Source organism: Lampetra fluviatilis, chromosome 60 (genome assembly GCF_964198595.1).
Source record: "Lampetra fluviatilis chromosome 60, kcLamFluv1.1, whole genome shotgun sequence".
In the NCBI taxonomy this organism is placed as follows: domain Eukaryota; kingdom Metazoa; phylum Chordata; class Hyperoartia; order Petromyzontiformes; family Petromyzontidae; genus Lampetra; species Lampetra fluviatilis.
The window spans coordinates 7,054,826-7,063,512 of record NC_136334.1 but is presented as its reverse complement, the minus strand read 5'-3'; the positions used below and the strand labels follow the sequence as shown (position 1 = coordinate 7,063,512).

The following is an 8,687-nucleotide window of genomic DNA, read 5'->3' as shown; positions in this document are numbered from 1 at the left end:
AAACTGTGAAGAGTTGACTGTGAATATGGGAGTTCCTGTGAAGAGCTGACTGAATATTGGAGTTGCTGTGAAGAGTTGACTGTGAATATGGGAGTTCCTGTGAAGAGTTGACTGTGAATATGGGAGTTCCTGTGAAGAGTTGACTGTGAATATGGGAGTTGATGTGAACATCTGACTGTGAATATGGGAGTTCCTGTGAAGAGTTGACTGTGAATATGGGAGTTGATGTGAAGAGCTGACCGGGAAGAGGTGACTGAATAGCAACCATGGAAGTTGTGATCGAGTGGGCGAGTCAGTGGGTGAGTGAATAGATGGGTGAGTGAATGAGTGATTCGGTGAGTTGGTAAATGAGTGATTTGATGAGCGGCTGAATGATTGGGCGAGTGAGTGCATGAGTCAGGGGTCAAGTGAGCGAATGAGCGAGTGAGTGGAGGGATGAGAGGGTAAGTGAATGAGTGGGCGAGTGTGTGAGTGAATGAGTGATTTGGTGAGTGGGTGAATGAGTGGGAGAGTGAACGACTCAGTGGGTGAGTGACCGTGTGAGTGAGTTGTTGTGACCAGCACTGTGGTGGTGGTGGTGGTTGATGAGAGGACCCAGTATCTGTGTAGTTGGGAGTCACTCTGGGTTCCAAGTCTATACACGATGCTTTGTGACACTGACGCTCTGTCCACGCAGTCTTGTTAGGGCAAGCGCTGTTAGCGAGTAGCACCTATGAAGGCCGGCACGGTACACCTATGAAGGCCGGCACGGTACACCTATGAAGGCCGGCATGGAACACCTATGAAGGGGGTGGTGTGGCCAGCACCACTCCCGGCCGCTTTTGTCTCCCAAGTTGCTGATGTTCTATAAACAGTACCACGTACTCATTCAAGGCTGAGCCGACCTAGGGGAGGTCCATGACAGTTTCATATATTCGCCGCTGAGTTTAGCCATGAGCTAACACACACACCGCACTCTGGATTTTAGCGGTGACCAGTCGGACCACTGAGATGACTTGCCGTACTGCCCTATGAAGTGTATAATCAGCGACGTTTCAGGCAATGCAACTCTTTCACAGCACATGGAGAAGTCGGAGATGTAGAGACAGGGAGGTCGTGGCAGAGCAACCCACTTTCTCTGCCCCCTCTCTGTGCTATGAAGAAGGCCCCTTGTCCGAAACGTCGCCCATTTTCATGTTTTCCTTTCTTTTTCGTATTTTTCGTCTTTTTCGTTTTCGCGTGGCGGATTTCGTTGTTGAGCAACAGCTGTGATTCTTAGATTGAGGTGGCTATGGAGCCGCGTGATTCCGTCAGGAAGGAGTGGAGTTGTATAGAGATATCTGTGTGAGTCTATGGGTCTGTATGTGAATCTATAGATCTCTGTGTGAGTCTATAGATCTCTGAGACTATGGGTCTGCATCTGAATCTAGAGCTCTCTGTAAGTCTATGGGTCTTTATCTGAACCTATATATCTCTGTGTGAGTCTATGGGTATGTAACTGAATCTATAGATCTCTGTGTAAGTCTATGGGTCTCTGTGATTCTATGGGTCTGCATTGAATGTATAGATCTGTGTGAGTCTATGGGTCTGTATCTGAATCTATAGAGCTCTGTGTGTGTCTATGGCTCTTTATCTGAATCTATAGATCTCTCTGTGAGCCTATGGGTCTGTAACTGAATCGATGGATCTCTGTGCAAATCTATGGATCTCTGTTGAGTCTATGAGCCTGTAGCTGTAGAGCTCTGTGCGAATCTATGGGTCTCTGTGTACGTCTATAGGATCCCTGTACTGTATTCCTTACCATGTGCGTGATGTTGCTGTGGAGATCAACAGCTGTGATTCTACATCGAGGGTGATCGCGTCAAGGAGGAGTAGCTGAGTGGCATTATCATCGCTGCTGTGATGACGATGCCCTCCCCCCTTCGTATTTGTGGATTGAGCATTGAGTCGACGTTACACACGCAGAGAGAGAGTTGTTGGTGGTGGTGGTGTTTGTGCAACCACTGCCAAAGCAGCACCACCACCACCAACGTAAATTCGCCTGTGATCACAGCACAGGAGGTCGAGGAATAAGAGAGTAAATGAGTACACTGCAATGAACAACGTCCCTTTGTATCACATGCGCCACCGCACAGTATCCCCTCGCTCTCGTAGGGAGAGAGGGCGACTCCGAGGCTCCAGGAGGAGGAACCACGGACGAGGTGCGGGAAGGCAGCAGCAGCAGCAGCGGCGGTGAGGAGCCGGCACTGCCAACAATTGGCCAAGCTCTGCGGACATCGATGTAGTAAGAGGCGCTATCGGACGATTATTGAGCGTTTATACACACGTGGGAGGAAACCCACGTGCGTGAGAGGGGGAAACACTCTATCCCGTAGAGACAGAACCAGAGAAACCACACTCGTGAGAGAGGGTGAAACACTCGATCCCGTACAGACGGAACTAGAGAAAACACGTACAGATGGAACAGATTGAGATTGGTACGCACTTTACCGTGACCATCTGTCGGTTCCAGTGTACCGCTCTCCTCCCTGACTCCCGCCCAGGGCAAAGGGAGCATGGAACGGATCGTGATGAGTCCACGCTTTGCCGTGGCGACTTCTCCCGGCGAGACAGGCATACGGGCTCTCCTCCTCGACCTCCACCCACGGGGGAGGGGAGTTTCGCACACCGTGATCTGTGCGTGATCCACCAACCCTGGCTGCCGCTGCAGCCTCCGCGTGTGGTAGAGGAGTCGCCGCCGCCCAAGTGAGGGAGGACGAGGGTCAAGATGACTGCCTCGTGTGATAGCCGTGTTCGTAATTCCCTTTGCGTTATTGAAGTTGTTCTAACGATCAGTCGTCCGTGGTGTTGTTGTCAGTCATCGCGATGTTTTGCTATTACGTCCTATCTGTGTCGAACGTCCTCAGCGTTTAGTTGTCAACGTGGCTACGAGTAGCAGCTCCAGTACTGTGACTTTCCCCCCCTCCCCCAACATACCGTGTTGGATTAAAGTTGATTTTCATAACGCGCGCGTGCGTGTGATTGTGTGCGCGCGCGCGAGTGGGTGGGCGGGCGAGTGAGTGGGTGGGCGGGCGGGCGAGTGGGCGGGTGGCCGAGTGGGCGGGTGGGCGAGTGGGTGGGTGGGCGAGTGGGTGGGTGGGTGGGTGGCCGAGTGGGTGGGTGGCCGAGTGGGTGGGTGGGCGAGTGGGTGGGTGGCCGAGTGGGTGGGTGGGCGAGTGGGTGGGTGGCCGAGTGGGTGGGTGGGCGAGTGGGTGGGTGGGTGGGTGGGCGAGTGAGTGATGCCGAGGGGTGGCGTCGAGTAGAATCGGGGGGGGGGGGGAGAGCCCAAAACACGCACACTGACAACTGCCATTCGCCACGAATTTGCAGTGACATGACCGCGTTGCTTGTGCCAGGCTAGGTGTCCCTTGAGGCCACGTGGGAGTGTAGACCACTCTTGCTGCTGGCAGGAAGGAGGCCATGGGACAGATTCAAGTGCCATGGGTTGACTGAGGCTGCTCTGCTCGTTCTTTGCGAGCGTCACTCCTCCACCCGCCAATGTTGTTGGAGGGCGACTGACATCAACTGCCCAGCAGCTTTCTTCGCTGAGCCTTCTCCAGAGGCCGATCTTGGCACCGCTGCGGGCAAACCCGCTCAACCACAGATCCTCCTGTACCGCATCAGCCCATCTGTTGTTGCGGCTGCTCCTGAGTCAAGAGCCGCATGGTTCACAGGGTTATCTCCATATGCACTGGTAGGAAACCCACTGGTTCCACCAGCAGAGGGCTGTTGGCGAAGCCTTTCCATCGCGTCGCGAGCGTGCTGGAGTGAAACGAAATCCAAGCACGCAACGCAAGCGCAACTCCACTCCGCATCTTGTATTCGTCCAGCGACGGTCAAAGTAAATTTGTACAACATCATCATCATCAGCAACATCATCAGCATCAGCAACATCATCAGCAACATCATCAGCATCGGCTGCAGCAGCAGCAGCATTGTGCGGAGACGAAAGCAAAAGCGTGGAGTGTCGCGCACAAAATGTGACCCCCCCCCTTCCGTTTTGAAACCATCCCGTGATAATTATATGTACAGCAACATACGAAAAGAAAAAGAAAACACCGATGCACCAACGCCTCGCGACTTGCTATCGACACAGACTCATCATCGGCTATCATCAGCATCAGTTTGAGCGGTGTTCTTCTAACGAAGTGTTTGTATTGCGCGCGTGTGTGTGTGTGAAAGGCTCCTCAAAGCGCTGTACAACCATCGGACATCACCACCATCATCATCTCACACCTCAACCAATCCATCACCCCTCCTGCTGCAGCCTGGCCATAGGTGAGTCAGTAGGAGCAGCTGTGTCACGCTGTGCACCTCAACCAATCCATCACCCCTCCTGCTGCAGCCTGGCCATAGGTGAGTCAGTAGGGGCAGCTGTGTCACGCTGTGCAACCTCAACCAATCCATCACCCCTCCTGCTCGACATTTCCACGTGATACGAGAAATAAAATACAAGCCACGTCGTTGAGACGGTCATTGGCTTCTGACCAACGAAACTGTGTGGGCCCTACCACCCTGGTTAAAACAAAAATAAAATGTGGCTTTAGTGCATCTGGCTTGCACGCGTTTTTCGTGGTAGCTCCGTCTGACAACGAAAGCCGGCCCTGTCCCGTGACCTCCTCCTGCCATCAGCATCACACACTTCACGTGGCCGACCTCGAAGTGCACCTAGCCTGGCACGAGCCCCGTGGTGACTGCTGTTGTTGTTGTGTGGCAGTGAGTGGGGGGTGGTGGGTAGGAAGTGGGGGGTGGGGCTACAGGTGACTGCATTCGGAGTGCCGAGGGCGGTTCCCGCTCACGGCTAACATCAATGGCGGATTCATCATTGCCTGCTGCGGCGTGTTAGAACATCGCCACTGGGGAGACAAAGGCGGCCGGGCGTGGTGCTGTCCGTGCCGGCCTTCGTAGGTGCTGCTGTCGATTGCTAGCAGCACTTGCCCCGGGCTACACGGGAGACCGTTGCATCGATCTGTACGTATCGATCTGCATGAATGTGTTTGTGCACATGCAAGGTGTTCACTATCCAATCGAGTGTTCACTAATGACAAACAGATGATCCGCACACACACACAACACAAAACACACTAACCCCCCCTCTCCCCCTCCACTCCCTCCTAACTTTGTGTTCAAAATAAACGAAATGTTTGCCAATCAATAAATCTGCACTCCTCGTGGTCACGATCAATCCGCCGCGAGACGAAGGGTCTGCCACAAAGATTATCGACACTTTCCGACGATGAAGCGACAATGTCACGCGAACCGATTCCATCGCTCCATCTCCGCGATGGGATGGTACCCCCGGGAAAATGGCGGGGTGGGGCGACCACGTGACGACGCGATTGTGATGTCACCAAAGCCGCCCGTTGCGCTAGAGAAAGCCACGTGCACTCACGCGCGCGCCATCGTGGATGAAGGGGACGCGTGGTTGCGTTGACCGTGGCCAGTGGGAATGTTCTAGAGGCGCTGCACAAAATGTCCTCGGCAACTTGCGTGGCCTTGTGAGGGTCCGTCCATAAATGACGTCACGCGATTTTGGACGATTTTTGACCCCCCCCCTTTCGTCACACGGCGTCACAAAAAGTCAGACCCCCCCCCTCCCTCAGATATGACGTCACAAAGCTCTGCCCGCCACCCCCAACAAAACCATATTTCCAATTTTGAAAACAAAACATGCTTCAAATCGCTTTAAACTATTGTCATTGTAGTGCGTATTTAATGTGGCGCTGCCTTCTGATGTTGTAGGAGTGTTGTTATAACAATTAGTGTTGTTATAACAATTCTATATTTATTTAAAGTTGCGCATTTTGATGTGACGTCACATTTCTCAACCCCCGCCCCCCTCGTCACACATCGTCACAAATGTCTGAACCCCCACCCCCACCTAGGTGCGTGACGTCATTTATGGACGGCCCCTTAAGGCTACACGGGGGTCTTTGTGTGTCTGTGTGTGTGAGGGAGGGAGGGAGGGAGGCAGTTCGTGCGAAACGTTTCACGTGGAAACTGCAATCCGATAAGTGTGAGCTCAGCTGATTTCAAGTGCACACAGAGGTCCCCCGTACAGCCTCAACGGGCTGGTGGGGCAAGTGCCGTTGGCGAGAAGGCCGGCACGGCACGCAAAGAAGGGCTGCTTGACCGTCTTTGTATCCCCCCCAGTTCTGATGTCTACACAACGCAGTTGACCTCGGGGAGACCCAGGACCTGTTCACATCTCTGGTGTGCTGCTGCTGCTGATGACGCTGCTATTCCTAATCCTCCTGCTGCTGATGCTGCTACGACCGATGCCATCGGAGAGACAAAGGCGGCCCGTGGCAGGTGCAGCGACTCGCCAACAGCGACTCGCCCCAGCAGCATGCCAGAGGCTGCACGCGGCTGGGGAGCTTGGCCCGTGGTGGACTGCTGATGATGAACCCTGCCCACGATGACCGCCGTGAGATTCGCAGCAGTTGACGCTCGGAATCGGGCTGCTCAGTCGCTCCACTGAGGCCTGCTTCCCCTGGCAGCCCCAACCATCACCACCACCACGACCACTACCATACCACCACCACACCACCACCACCAGCACCACTACCACACCACCACTACCACACCACCACCACACCACCACCATACCACCACCCCACCTCCACACCACCACACCACAACCACCACACTACCACCACCACACAGAGACCCATAGACTCCCACAGAACCCCATAGACTCACACAGAGACCTATAAACTCACACAGAGACCCATAGACTCACACAGAGAATGGACTCGCATATCGAGCCATAAACTCACACAGAACCCCATAGACTCCCACAGAACCCCATAAACTCACACAGAACCCCATAGACTCACACAGAGACCCATATACTCACACAGAGACCCATGGACTCACACAGAGACCCATAGACTCACACAGACATACATCCATAGAATCACACATACATCCATATAATCACACAGACATCCACAGACTTACACAGCAACCCATAGACTCCCACAGAACCCCAGACTCACACAGAGACCCGTAGACTCACACAAAGACCCATATAATCACACAGACATCCATAGAATCACATAGAAATGGACAGAGGAGGACAGGCGGGAGGAGGAGGAGGGGGGGCGTTGAAGCATGAGGGCAAGTGCTGGGTATTGATTGTGTTTGGCTGCTGTTAAAGAAGCCATCAGCTGAGTACACAGATCTGGGGGGGGGGGGGTGAGCCCCCACCACCCCGCCCCTCCCCCTCCCCATCAATGTGACTTTGACCAAAGATGCTTTTATCGGTTCATCTGGAAGAGACCGGGGAGGCTCTGCGGCGGTGTGCGTGGTGTGGTGTGTGTGTGGTGTGTGGTGTGGTTTGTGCGTGGTGTGCGTGGTGTGCGTGGTGTGCGTGGTGTGGTTTGTGCGTGGTGTGCGTGGTGTGTGTGGTGTGTGTGTGGTGTGTGTGGTGTGTGGTGTGGTTTGTGCGTGGTGTGGTGTGTGCGTGGTGTGTGGTGTGGTTTGTGCGTGGTGTGCGTGATGTGTGTGATGTGCGCATGTGTGTGCGTGGTGTGGTGTGTGTGTGGTGTGTGTGTGGTGAGCGTGTGTGTGTGTGTGTGGTGTGCGTGTGGTGTGCGTGGTGTGCGTGGTGTGCGTGTGGTGTGCGTGGTGTGGTGTGCGATTGTTGTGAGCGTGTGTGGTGTGCGTGTGGGGTGCGTGTGGTGTGCCCAATGCCCCCAAAGTCTACACAACCACAACCAGAGTTCCTAAAACCAAATGGCCCCAGCCATGCTGAATGCCCCAATTCCTCCAAACTCCATAACCCCCAGGCCAAAATCCCAATACCAAATCCTCCAGCCATGCCCCTTGCCCCAATGCCCCCAAATCTAGACAACCTCAACCAAAACCCCAATACCAAATCGACCCCCCCAGCCGCAGCCCCCCAAACTCGGCACGGCCGCAGCCAAAGTCCCAATATCAACTGCCCCCAGCCATGAACCAATGCCCCAATGCCCCCCAAACTCGGCACAGCCGCAGCCAAAGTCCCAATATCAACTGCCCCCAGCCATGAACCAATGCCCCAATGCCCCAATGCCCCCCAAACCCGGCACGGCCGCAGCCAAAGTCCCAATATCAACTGCCCCCAGCCATGAACCAATGCCCCAATGCCCCAATGCCCCCCAAACCCGGCACGGCCGCAGCCAAAGTCCCAATATCAACTGCCCCCAGCCATGAACCAATGCCCCAATGCCCCCCAAACCCGGCACGGCCGCAGCCAAAGTCCCAATATCAACTGCCCCCAGCCATGAACCAATGCCCCAATGCCCCAATGCCCCCCCAAACTCGGCACGGCCGCAGCCACTCACCCACGAAGTAGGCGAGCAGCGCGGCGAGCAGAGCGGCGAGCGCCATGGCGCAGAGAGCGGCGCACCTCCACGAGCAGCGCGCTCGCTCCGGCTTGCGAAACGAGAACGCCGCCCGCGCCGGGACGCCGGGATGGGGGGGCGGCGGCGGCGGAGGGGGGGGCGGAGGCGGAGGGGGGGGCCCCCCGCGAGCGACGCGGGAGCGCAGGGCCGAAGGCGAGGAGGACGGCGGCGGGAGGGGCTGGCGAGGGGCGGTGAAGGCGGCGCCGGCGGCGAGACGCGGGAAGGGGACCACGCCGCGGCTCAAGCGCGAGTCCAAGCCGAAGGCCAGGCGCGGGGCCA

The 8,687-nt window shown here is 55.5% G+C and overlaps 1 long non-coding RNA gene across 1 annotated transcript; it reads right to left on the bottom strand.

Moving 5' to 3' along the window:
* Window positions 1-3,821: 3,821 nt before the first annotated feature.
* On the bottom strand, window positions 3,822-5,630 carry LOC144951017 (uncharacterized). Its single transcript, XR_013640446.1, has 2 exons — window positions 4,412-5,630; window positions 3,822-4,332 (listed from the first exon to the last, which is right to left on the bottom strand). It is a non-coding gene; the product is annotated as an uncharacterized LOC144951017 (long non-coding RNA).
* Between the last annotated feature and the right edge of the window lie 3,057 nt (window positions 5,631-8,687).